A 14,340-nucleotide genomic window follows, 5' to 3' on the forward strand; every position below is an offset into this window, starting at 1 on the left:
GGACGAACTATAAAATTGGCGCCCCAGCCCCCTCCCCGTTTAATCACATTTTTGAATATTACCCTTGTTTACTTATTATAATGTAACGTTGTAAGCCTCATTTTGGCGCCCCTGTACCTTGGCACCCGGGGACATATGTACTCCCCTTCCCCCCCCCCCCCCCCTCCCCGCTACGCCTCTGATTATACCTGCTGTATCAGTTGAGAAATATATTGAACAGATCAGGCCCCAATACTCTCGCTCTGAAAAACATTAAAATAATTATATGCAGAATATCGGTAGGTCTCCCTCTTGCCGAAAATGTCAGCACCATATATATTTTGCAAGTAATGTAATGGGTATAATAACACACACACACACACACACACACACTTTTTTGGGAGTGGGGGGGGGGGGCAACGGACAGATGCCCCCATTTCCCAAAAAAAATAAAAAGTATTTTATATTTGTGTATTTCCCCCTCAGATGTGTTCTACGTTTTATTAAAACAAAATTTTATATAAAAAATTTAGTTTTTAGAATTTTTGATGGGGTATTTATGTTTCCATAGTGTTATCTAAAGGGTTGTTCGTCCGAGTCTGGTTTCCCTCACCTTGCTCGAAGTTCATTCCCTTGAAATGTTTTGTAACCTTTGCTATATGTCGCCTAGGTCTCAGTGTTTGCTATATGTAATGGTGTTATATTGTGTGTATGCTATATTTTCTTTATGTTTGAGACAGCAAGTATAGATCAAATATCTTTCCCAGTTGTATTTCTTCCTTTATGATGTTATATTGTATCTTTTAATTTGTTTTATGGTTTTCTAATTTTGACGATGGAATGGTGTACTATTTAGACTTTGTTTAAAAAAAATAATTTCCTATTTTATTATTCGAGTGATAATATGTGTCGTTCCTCATAATAGTCTTTAAAGATGTTGATAGGTAGGTTACGCTCGATCCAAGGTTCACGCTTCTTTATTCTCTATGTGTTTTTCCTGGGTCGCGTTAGGCCTCCTTTATTTAGTTTATCTGATTATGCTTTATTGAAAGATCCAAACGTATTTATGAGACCACATTATTCTATAGTGGTCAACCATGCAGTGCGGGAGAAGTTAGTAGGGTTTTAAACTAAGTGTTATACAGTATGTATTTGTGTCTTTATTTTGTCTGTTTATGTTCTACATTGGGTGTTTTCAAAGACTCATGATGGGCCTATGCACTTCACTGAGCCCTGTGACTTAGCCCCATGATGTCATCGCCATTTACTTCCCCCTTATATTTTCCCTGTATCCCTTCCTATATATGTCTTTAGAATTTTCTTTCAGAGAAAGAAGAAAAAAAATTAAATTACAAAATTCTTTTATTTTTTTCTTTCTTCCTTTCTTCCCTTTTCTCTTTTAAAAAAAAAGTTATATGGGTTTCTTTGAAATATTTGAAATAGAATTTGAAATTTTCTTTGAAATATGGCTGTTGTGGGGTGCGAGGAGGGGGTATGGGTATGGCATCAGCTCGCAATTGCGCTACGCGACCCTTCGGTCTGTAATACCTATTCCTCCCTCCCCCTCTCTCCCCCAATTCCAACATCAATTGCGTTATATCAACCTGACGGTAAGTATCTATTCGTCGTAAGACGTACTGAGTTCTTGTTGTGGTTAATATTCTTATTTTTACCACGTATCTTATTTAAAAATCTTTATCACCTGTCCACAGGATATCATCGTAGTTACTATATAGTCTATACATTTTAGAACGATTTTGTTTTCGTAGTCTAAATCTATGAATAAAATGTTATTTTTGTTATACTTATATTTTTTGCAAATTTTCATTATTAACTTTATCCTATTATGTTTAGATTTATCACATTGGACAATCGTATGTAGTTTGGTGAAGTTCGCTGTTTTACATAAAGGGCATTTCGGCATTATCCTCAGCATACGATGTTTGATTGTTTCTTCGCCTGTTAGCCAGGTGTTGTGCAGGTATTTAAAAATTATACTTTGTGTTTTGACAGATCTTATTTTCCCCAATTTTTCCAATTTTTTGTCCAATTTACCCCCTCAGTTGTCCTGCTCTACTCTACATTTTATATTTTTGGTTACCTCCTCCCTAATCCAAGCGTGACTTTTACTTATTAAATTTTGCATAAATCTGTTTTGTCTCTATATTTTAAAATTAGTTCTCATATGTTTGCGTGGCACTTCGATTTTTTTATATTAATTTGTTATTTTTGTATATCTCTGGACGGTTTCTCAAGGTGAAGCCGAACCAGTAGATGTACGGTGCTTCTCACGCTGTAGCCGGGTCTGAGTGCATTTTTTTTTTAATCTATTGATTATGTTAGTTAATTATAGTAGTAGAGGGCTCGGCAACCCCAAGCCCCCTCTACTTTTGGCCCTATATAATGTCTCTTTTTTTACATGATGCATTTTATGATTCCATATATAATCTATTATTTCGTTGTCTGTTTTGTTTAAAATTGTATTATCCATATCTATGGATTTAATTATGTAGTTAATATTTGAGTATAAATAAGTCTTGGCCACTTGGGCCCGCTCCATGATAGGTAATGGCGCCATGGCCAGATTTTCACATTTTCTCTTATTTTATTGATAATATGTTCATAATTTTCTACAGCTTCTTTTTTTTATTACCAAAGTAAACCCCTAGAGCCTTTACAGTGTCTCTCAGTAAGTGTGTGTGTGTGGGGGGGGGGGGCGATAATCCAGGGTGGTTGCCCCTCCAGTTAACTATTTTTAAGATTTCGTGCTTGTTGTGGTTTATTTTGGAACCCGACGCTTATAGCATTTCCCCTCTCTTATAAAGATGTTGCAATCATATGCATGTTAGAGCATTTTTTAATTCTTTTTTAGGTTTGGTATTTGTATGCCTTGTATAATCAGGGGCGGATTAAGGCTCACTGGTGCCCTAAGCACTGACAAATCTTGGCGCGCCCCTCTTTTCCACGTACACCTGAGAAGATAACCCTAGGGTGTACCATGATCAAGAAACAGAACATCATGATCAATTTGCACTAGTTGTATCAGTTTTTTTTACAAATCTTCATTCTTTTTTCTTTCTTTCTTTTCACCCTTTTCTCAACTTTGTGGTGCCCCCTTTGGCCCTGGTGTCCTATGCACGTGCTTAGTCTGCTTAATGGTTAATACGCCCCTGCTTGCACATCTGGGTTGTTTCTTATCGTGTGACGTAGGATTTATATTGCCATTACGTATTCTAGCATTGATAGTGGACATCCTTGTATCACTGATCGTTGTATTTCAAATTCTTTCGTGCATTTCCCGTTTAATTATCCCAGTGTGTAGGATTTTGGTCCATTTTGGAAATTGGGTCCGAAACCAAATTTTTTAAAAACATTCTTTATACAGTTTTGTTCAAATCAGTCGAAAGCTTTCTCCTGGTCGAAGAGTACCATAGCACTCATCATACCAGTTTCATTTATGTAGTTAATTATAGTTTTAATGTTTAAAATATTGTTTTGTATATCCCTCCCCCACAAGTTTGATTTACATTAATTATCTTGTTTATCCTACCCTTTACTGTATTTGTTAAAATCCTACTTAAAATCTTATAGTCCGTGTTTAAAAGTGATATAGGCCTCCAGTTTTTAATCTCGTCTCTATTCCCTTTCCCTTTGTATATAATTGTGATAACTCCCTCCCTCATAGATTTAGTCATTTTATTTTTACTTAAAACTATATTACTATACAAAGCGTTTAAGATCGGCGTCAGTTCACCGTGGAACTTTTGGTAGAATTCCACGATGAGTCCATCTTTCCCTGGTGACTTTTGTGAGTGTTGATATACTTTTTGTGATTTCTTCATCTGAGATGACATCATCACATTGGTCTCTATGTACTGCTGATGTCATCTCACAGTCGACATTTTTTAAGTAGCTGTCGATTGTGCTGAAGTATATGTTCTGTGTGGTGTGTGGTGTATAGTTCTTTATAATATTTGGAAATATTATTTAGGATATCTTCTTTTACAGTATGGGTTACATTGTTTATTTTGATATTGTTTAAAATTGTATCACCCCCTTTTCTAAATTCTTCTCGCTTATATACGTTTTTTGCCTCGTTGTAGATCTCTGTAAATTTTCCCGCCCTTATTATTCTCCCCTGATTTTCGTCTTCTTCAACGATTTTAATTTTGTCTGTCAATCGTTTTTTTTTTCTTTCTCCATCGTCGTTTGTTGTTTTGCTTAGTTCTAATTTGAGTTCGTGTTTGTCTTTTTTTTCTGGGGTTTTTCCGCCCTCTATTTGAGTACTGAATATTTATTCCTTTTATTTTGTTTTTTAAAACATCCCAATCAATTATTATATTAATATTTTCTTCATTTTTGACGGTTTCAATTTCTTTTTTTAATTATTATTTCGACATATTCTTTGTCATTTAAAATCTTATTATTTAGTTTCCATAGTCCTGACCCACATTTTTCTATTTTTTTCATTTTTAGGTCAATAGTGAGCATGAAATGGTCTGATAGCTTTTGGTTGGTTATTGCAGTATTAATATATATTAATGGATCATAAAAATTTCCGTAAAATTTATCAATCCTGCTAGACTGGTTTAATTTATAGTTACCCAGTTGAAATCTCCCCCTATGATTAGATTTTCCATCGAATATTGTTGTAGGTAGGTGTATAGGTTTTCTTTAAAATTAGTTTCTTATTTCTATTAGCTGGCATGTACACATTTATAATATGCCAATTAAACATTTTAACACGTAGCAACCGTCCCTTAAAAAATTCCCCCCTCCTCAAACCCTTCCCAGCTTTTTAAAAATATTATTGTTGCAACCAACTCTAATATCATTATTTGCAAAATTGTTGCATATCTTTATTGCGTTAAGTTTGTCTTCTACTAAAATTTCGAACTCTGGCTTAATTCTATAGTGTGTTTCTTGTATCATTATTACACCAAAGTTTGTTTCTTTGGCTACTTTGTCTGCTTTCGCTTTGTCTATCCCATTGCTGTTGATAGTAGCGATCCGGAAATTTGTTTCTTCCATTTTTGCTTTACTCCCAGATGCCGCATCACTTTTATATAGAATTTAATTGTATATATTTCAGTTAAAGTTATTATATTCCATTTGTTTTTGTACACACACACCAGCACGCTCGACAAAGAGCGCTTGAGTAATATACAGTTTGATACATCCTACATGGTAGTGGGCAGGAATACATATATAGGTCGTTATCCTTCTCGACCGAAGTAGTAACATTGTTCCAATGCTAACACTCGACGTCCTCGATTTGTGCTTCATCGTATTTGCAGTCTATACACTTAAAGTTACAATGGAAAAGTGTACATGAACATATTTATACCATAGACAGAGCCTTGAAGTACTGCTTTTTTCGGTCTAAAACTGTCCCAAAAAAAAAAGAAAAAAAACCCAGCATGTAATAGTTCATTTCGATACAGTTGCACAGAGCATTTGACGTTCATTTTGATGTCAATATATATTGATATCGATTAAGTGCGATTTGTTTTCAAAGCTGCTTTATTGCTGGTAGTGCTTCTGTTTTCAAGTTCGATATATAATATACCCATGGAGCAGTAGTAATACAGAAATCAGAACAACAACCATCATCATCATCATCGGGAGTATTATTATCGTATATGTTGGTCACATCGATGATCATTAATAAAAAGCGGTTGAAATATGAACAATATTCCATCTCTTCAAATAGCAAATAACTAAGCAAAGTGTGTGTGTGTGTGTGTGTGTGTGTGTGTGTGTAATTTTTAACGTAGCTTTAAAAAAAAATGCAATCATATCGCTACCATGTCTGCATTGTGACAGTTTATAATGATGTCTAGCAATGTGGCATCATGCCACAAACATACAGCATTTTGTCCCACCCAGTCACATTATCCTCACACCAATATCTTAATGATGGGCGCCAAAAGAGGCAGCTGCTAGTACCATTTTTATGTCTTTAGTGTGATTCGGCAGGGGTTTGAATCCGCGACCTCTCGCATCCAAGGCGGACGCTCTGTACAGACAAGGCACCACCTGAGCGATCGCTTAGCAAAGAATGTACGATACTGTTTCCTGTTGTTCATAACAACTCGACCTGGAGACCCACCTGACGGAAAATGAAAGCGCATTATAACGTTATAATATACGAATCCGGAATTTTTTTTGATTATTATAATTTTCAAGAAAGTTAGTGCCTTTTAGCATTTGACAAAGTGTGCTTGCAGTTGCATACTAAGGGGAGGGGGAGTTTACAACATACTTCGATGCTGACTACTGATTTGAAGCATAAAATTAAAACTAAACAACAGCATAACATGTTTATATATCTTATTAAATACGTCTTCATTTGTCTTTCCGTGCGCCAAAATGCCTTCCTACACGAACATGTTCCATATAGGTAAATAAGTTGTACCAATCGTAAACAACCACCGATTTCGACATATATGATATCAATTTATAGGTTTCTCATCAGTTTAAATCGATCTGTGCAAAAAAAAAAAAAAAAAAAAAAAAAAATAATTAAAAAAAATGTGTGAAAATGAATAATAAAAAAGTTGCTATTTGCGACTCATTGTCGCTTGCGACTTTACCGATCTTGGTATCCTTGATGCTTCCATCCTTCCCGTTTAGGGATGGTAGCACCTACTTGGATGCTAATACTATAGATTTGAAGCATATAATTAAAGCTGTACAACAGTAAATAATATGTTTATGTATCTTCTTATTAAGTACGTCTTCATAATGTATGTTCGTGCGCCCAATGCCTTCCTCTACGAACGGTTTCGATATACACGAATAAGTCATACCAATAGTAAATAAACACCGATTTTGACAAATTTCATATTAATATATAGGTTTCTCATCTGTCTAACTCGATCTGTGCCAACAGACATGTGTGAACATGCAGAATACAAAAAAGTGTACTTTTTACTGAATATTGGGTTCGACTTTACTAATCTTCATATCCTTGCTACGTTCATATACCGTTCCCGTTCTGCGATGGTAGCACATACGTCCATGCTAATACTATAGATCTGAAGCATAGAATTAAAGCTGTACATAATTATAAAATATGTGTATGTATCTTATTAAGCACGTCTTTATCTGTCTTTCCGTGTGCCTACATCTGACCTATACGAAAGTTTTCCATATGGGCGAATAAGTCATACCAATCGCAAAGAACGATTTTGACACGTTTGATATCAGTTGATAAATTTTTATCAGTCTAAATAGATCTGTGCCAATATAAATGGGTGAAAATGCAAAATAGAAAAGTTGGTATTTTTCACTCAGTATCGCTTGCAACGTTACCGATCATCGTATCCTTGCTACGTCCATCTGCCATTCCCGTTTTGCGATCGTATCACATTTTTCCGATGCTAATTCTATAAACCTGACACATATAATAAAAGCTGTTCAACGGTAAATAATGCGTATGCGTCTTATGAAGTACGTCTTCATTTGTACGTCCTTGCGTTTAGTGCCTTCCTAACCGAATATTTTCCATATAGGCGAATAAGTCATACCAATCGCAAACAACCAACGATGTTGACAAGTTTGATATCAATTGATACGTTTCTCATGATTCTAAGTCGATCTCTGCCAATAGACATGTGTGAAAATGCAAAATAAGAAAGATTGTTCTTTTTACTGAATATCGGGTGCGACATTACCGATCTTCATATCCTTGGTACGTGAAACTACCATTGCCGTTTTGCGATTGTACCACATATTTCGATACTAATACTACAAATTTGAAGAATATAATTAAAGCTGTACAACAGTAAATAATATGTGTGTGTATCTTATTAAGTACGTCTTCATTTGTCTGTCTTTTCTCCTAATGTCTTCTATACGATCGTTTAACAAACAGGTGAATAAGTCATTACAATAGTAATAAACACCGATTTAGCAAAATTTGGTATCAATTGTTAGGTTTCTCGTCAGTCTAAATCGATATGTGCCAACAGAAATGTGTGAAAATGAAAATAAAATAGTTTGTATTTTTGACTCGATATCGGTTGCGACTTATACGTGCCTCTACCATTGCAGTTTGCCACGGTACCACATATTTCAATTTTAATATTATAGATCTCAAACATATAAGGAAAGCTATACAACAATATATAATATGTGTATGCATCTTATAAAGTACATCTTTGTGTGTCTGTATGTCCGCTCAATGTCTTCCTCAATGAGCGTTTTCCATATAGGCAAATAAGTTATAACATTAGTAATTTTTTAAAAACGCGATTTAGACGAATTTGATATCAATTGATAGGTTTCTCATCAGTCTAAATTGATCTGTGAAATATATAAATGTGTGAAAATGCAAGTAAAAAAGTTGATATTTTTTACTTGGTGTCGCTTGCGATATTACGGATCATCAACGGATCATCATATTCTATATTCTACCTACGTGCCTCTACCCTTGCCGCTTTGAGATGGTACCATATAATTCGATGATAATCATTTGAATGTTAGTGCTCCTAGATCTTTACAACACGAACGTTTATCTTAGAGTCGAATAAGTCATACCAATCGTAAGCACACACAGATTTTGACAAATCTGGTATTATTTGGTAGGTTTCTCATCAGTCTAAATTGATCTATGCCTACAGAAATGTGTGAAAATGCAACCTAGAAAAGTTTATATATTTTACCCAGTATCCTTTGCGACTTTACCATTACCAATCTTCATATCCTTGTTACGTGCCTCTAGTATTGCTGTTTTGCGATGGTATCACATACCTCGATGCTGATACTAGTGATATGAAGCATATACTTAAGCAATAAAACAGTAAAAATTATGTGTATGTATCTTATTAAGTACATCTTCATTTCTCTGTCCGTGCGCCTATATCCTTGCAACATGATCGTTTTCTATAAGGCTAAATATGTCATGTTAATCGTAAAAAAAGCTACAAAGATTTGGACCTATTTGATATCCAGTCATTGGTTTCTCATTAGTCTAAAACGACCCGTGTCAATATAAATGTGTGAAAATGCTACCTTGAAAGTTGCCTTTTTTGTCTCGGTATTGCTTGCGACTTACCGATCTTCATATCTTTGCTACCCGCTTCTACCCTTGCCGTTTTTTGATGGTTTGTATATAACCAAATAAGTCATGCCAATTGTAAAGAACCACCGATGTTAACACATTTGATATTAGTTTATAGGTTTCTCATCCTCCAAATCTTTCTGTTTTTAAGAAACGTTTTTCTAATTCAACTAACGGGTCATCACGCTAAAATTACGCTACTGACAAATGTCACCTTAATATCCTACATACTAAACTTAGACAAGCAGGTAGTCTCCTGAAATCCGACCTTTACATGGTGAATTTAGTTAACTCTTTCACGTGTGCATGTGCTTATGATAATGAAGAAGTTGAACACTTTGTCTATTGCCCCTTACCTAATGCCAAAGATCCCAGCTCTTTCGCTCTACCTTTCAATACACTTCTTGGTTAAGTCTAGATTTATCATTGAAAAGTGAAGTGACTACTCACCTACAATAAGATGTCTTTCTGCTTGTGTGATGACCCGTTAGTTAAATTAGAGAAACGTTTCTTAAAAATAGAAAGATTTGGAGGATTTCGGATATCATCAGGCAGAGAGTTCTAAAGACGAATCGTATATGGTAAAAGGTCGTGTGAAAATATAAAGTTTGGTTGAGATTGGTGTGATACTTTGAGAGTAACGTAGACGATAATTAGATGCCTCATATCTCCTTTGTGGAAGAAGTTCGTTTAAATAGTTAGGTACTTGAGTATTTATAATCGAATACATAATGCATAATCTCTTCCTTTTCCTTCGTTGTGCAAACCAAGCAGTTTCCGCATAAAGAGACTATCTAGAAGAATTAATGGGTATAGATCTGGAACGATCCGTGCATCTTCCATCTGATTTTCCCCCCTTTATTCTGATCTTTCCGAATCTTCAATAGAACAATTATCCCAGACTCCAGAAGTATATTCTAAGGTTGGACTTATGAATAGTGTATATAATTTAGCTGAAGTCAACAATTAGTCTGCATTTAGACGGTAGTGTTTTATCTCCTTTCTTATACATCGGTATGTCATACGCTAGCTTGCACTGTGTTAGGAACACGCTGGCTGGGAGTGATTTATTTAAATGTATTTGCAATGGAACATACATTTCTTCAACTATACTTGTACAAGTTTATTACTTATTGGATTGGTTCCAGCGGTTTTGTTTAGGTCAAGACTAGTTACTACATCTATAATTTCTTGTTTATATATAATGATGGCAGAAATAAAAGTTTCATTTCTAACTTCAAAATGCGGTAACTGTTTATCATAATTTTTTAAACGTGTAACATATCAAACTTCCGAGTTCAACAGGTCGCACTTCTCCTGATCACTTGTTGCAAATTTAGATGATCATTTCGTACGTTTCAGTGGAGGTAATAGGTTCCATGTCTTTGTAGAATGTACTTGTTATCTCATTATTTTCCAATAAGGTCGAGGATTTGATCCGATGGCAGGGGTTGAACCTGCATCCTTTCGGTCGCAGGTCTGAGACGCTAACCACTGAGCCAATGTTGCTCCTCTTAAGATTAATATACCCATATGATATTTTCCAGTATCATACGTAACTATATGATACGTTTAATAACACCCAGTAACTCAGCAAATGCCGGCATGACGACATATGAATTGAAGGTGTAATGACGAATGCAATTTAAAGTCAATTATGTAACCTATTTTTATGCTTTTTATTGAATATCATTTCTGTCATGTGATACACATAACATAATCTTACATTTAAGTTTATTTAAAATGAAATTTATGAAATTCGTTAAATAGTTTCAATCTTTTGCGACTCTCGTGAAAAGATCCTTCATTGCTGTTCATGTAATTTTACATGTCATTATATTTCTTTATTGATTTGCACTTTGGTTACAAAAGAGACAACTTTTGCAATTTAAAACTTATTTCATCTATACTACACTAGTATAGCTCATGAAATGAAGGCAGTTTACTTGGCCTCTAATTCATCTATAGGGAATGATACCTGCGGGAGACTGCTCTATCTGACCAGTGTGTAACTATGGAAACGGTAATTTAGTGACCTCTTCTCCAGCCTCGAGCTTTAGGTTAAGACTGAAATTCGCTGTCTTATGTAATGTTCTGTATCTGTAGTTTAAAGCTGGGAGAATTATACAAAGAGAATAGCAAGTAAACCCTTCTGTAAATGGAGCAAACTCGCACTTTTACACTGTAAAACTAATTTATCTTACAATCATTTATGAATAATTAAAAATTACTGAGTAGTAACTAAGAATATATAAATTCTTTAGATGGAGACCCAAATTTCATTTTTTAAATTATCGTATTTTTTATGTTTACTTTCCAGATACATTTTTAAAAAAATTCTCAAGAAAATATGAAATCTGACAAAAGATAACGAAAGTCTTATTATTTTGATTTTTTGTAAAGAGCAAAGAAAGAAAACTATTAATGACATAAGCTTTCATCATGACATATACACACTAGCCTCCACAGAAGTACCTTTATGACAGTACGGTTAAAATAGAAATAAATATGCATATACAGTTGTAAACTTTCCCGATTTATGACTAAACATTTATACTGTGATAGGGTATTCTTAGTAAGTAAAATGTGTATTATACAATGAATGAATAGGAGGTATTCGATGAATGGACTGCACGCATTTCAGGTGCAGTGGCTACTCAAGATTATTTACTGATGCACAAACTAGTTATAGTTGTCATACTGGTTGTCATTCCAGGGATACTGACAGTCAGTGATTTCCACCTTGTAAAATCTTTCCTCTAGGGCGGACAATAATAATAGTTTCTGAAGCTGATTTTATTAGCAATGGTTTGCAAAATAACAACAAATATCCTTGTGTTTTATCAACTCATTATGGTTCCGCTGCTTTGGTAGAACAAAAAGGAATGTTCTTTATTGTTTTATGAATTTTATGCCCTGTGACAATGGCCAACATTTTGTAGGTCACGATCACTTTGGCATAAACTTATTTTATGCATGGCAGTTGGAAACTACGAAAATCTTCTTAGAGGCGAGCTGTATAATCGGCAGTTACATTGTTATTCTGAAAGAGTTCTGATAACTAAATAAATAAGTAAATAAATAAAAACACCATCTTTTATCATTAAAAGTTGCCAAGTGTTGTTTATACATTGTACGTGGCGTAATTCGTAAGTTTACTCGGCATATTTTCAACTCGGTAACGCCTGGTAACGGTCATACTTTTACCTAAATATGTGGGTCCTTTGAGAGCATCGTAAATGTATGGAGGAAAAGAAATAATTGTATTTTATGCTCATCTCAAAAGATTTGTTTGTATTTCTGCGAAATAGTCATGCCTAACCAGATAATAGCACAGACCCCCCCCCCCCATTGTAACTACAAAGCCTTGAGCAAGTGCGAAGTTACCAGTTAATTTTATTGTTTGTTTCTATTTTTCAAGTTGTCTTCGTGTGTGCGCGCGTAAATTGAAAGCTTGTTATTACTAGTCAATATCGTCAATCATATTTACTCCATTATTCCATGCAGATAAGAAAGGAACTAATTTTGTGTTGAATTTGTGCCCCCCCCCCCCCCATCCCACCCCGCCCCGGCACGGTACAATAAACAAACACTTGATTGAAAATAAAATAAAAGAAATTAACCTTGCATTGTTATAATGTATTCCTTCTTTTTTCATCATGCGAAATTTACAGAACAAAATATATCAACGAACTCCGTAAATGTAGCGGATGCCGGCATGCGTATGCATCCTTACTGTGTGTGTATCGCTAATGTCAGATAAAAAAAATATCGCAAAAGAGACGAAAATATCACCAGATTGCTTGAAGGCGCCTGCCATTCACGCATGATAAGTTTCAAGGTGCAAACGGACCAAGATTATATTGTATCCAGGTTAACTATACGACGATATCTCGCAAATAAAAAAAAAAAATCATTATTTTAAAGAACATACAATGTGAGTGCAAATGATAATCTTTCGCAGGTATGAGTTACGAAAGTATCATGGGGGGGGGGGGGCACCAGACAGATGACCCCCACCACATAAAAAATAAAGTGTTTTCATGTACTCTTGTATACCCCAAGATGTGTGTGCTTGTTTAAAGTTTAAAAAAGGAATTTTGATCAAACTTTTAGTTTATAATTAGTCCTAGTGTTTTCTAAAGGGTAGTAGTCTGAAACATGGGTCTTATTCCCATTTTCAGATTTCATATCCTTGATTTTTAGTGATCTTTGTCAAGAATTTTCTATGTTCCGTGTATGCTATGTGTATCAATGCTATGGTGTGTGTATGCTATATAGTCTGTGTGTAGGGACAGCAATACTATGTCAAATTTGTCTCTGTTGTCTTAATATATATTTTTCTATGGACTTTTCAAATTTATTTGTTTGTCCTGGTATAAATTTAGTTGCTTTTGAATTAATTTGCAATTTAGAATTCCGGCGAGATGAACGGTATACTACCATTTGAAATTAAAATAAAACCTTTTGTTTTATGTGATTGACTATGGTGTGGTGTTTCTCACATTAAAGTCTATTTTCAAAATGAGGTAGGCTGTATTCGAGTCAGGGTCCGCACTTTCTTTCTTTATTTATTTGTGTTTCTCCCGATTCGAGTTAGGCCTCCTCTCTAGTATTTAATTTATAATGTAAAAGAAGTAAATATCCAACCCAAAACCCCTTAGGAAGCTTTATACATTTACTGGTTTGGTTTTAGCATGAAAAACATAAGTGACATCTACAAAAATAATAAACTGGTAAAAAGACTAGAAACAACAAGGACCTTTAGAAGTATAAAGGAACTTTTATGTAAATATAGGGAAAATGAGGAACTTTGGGGAATTGAAACTTAGGAAACATATAATTGGATAAGGGAAAATTTAACCTCTAAAATTAAAAATAAAGTAGAGGAGGAAATATCTCGGTTAATTGGGACAGACCTTAGAGGTACTGGACCAACATCGGCTCTCCAAAAATACAAAGCTTGATATTCAAATATCTACACGACATATGCATACATGTAAATTATCTCATGTGCAAATGTGCGAACTTCACAAAATATCATGCGATGGCACAGTGCGAGTTTAGGAAACAAGACAGGATACAATTAATTATGGAGATATCCAAGAAATAAAAATACAGAAGAAACCAAGTTTTATATCAAGACGGCAACTTTAACAAAACTTTAATAGGAAAAATAACAGATAACATAACTAAAACCATGATGGCGTGTGACCAAGTCATAAACATAAAAAAAATGAATAGGCAAATTTTTTTGTAATCCTTTCAAATTAATTAGAAAAAAGAACTTCTAG

The sequence above is a fragment of the Sinohyriopsis cumingii genome, chromosome 10, assembly GCF_028554795.1.
Source record: "Sinohyriopsis cumingii isolate HCF-2022 chromosome 10, ASM2855479v2, whole genome shotgun sequence".
Lineage (NCBI taxonomy): Eukaryota > Metazoa > Mollusca > Bivalvia > Unionida > Unionidae > Sinohyriopsis > Sinohyriopsis cumingii.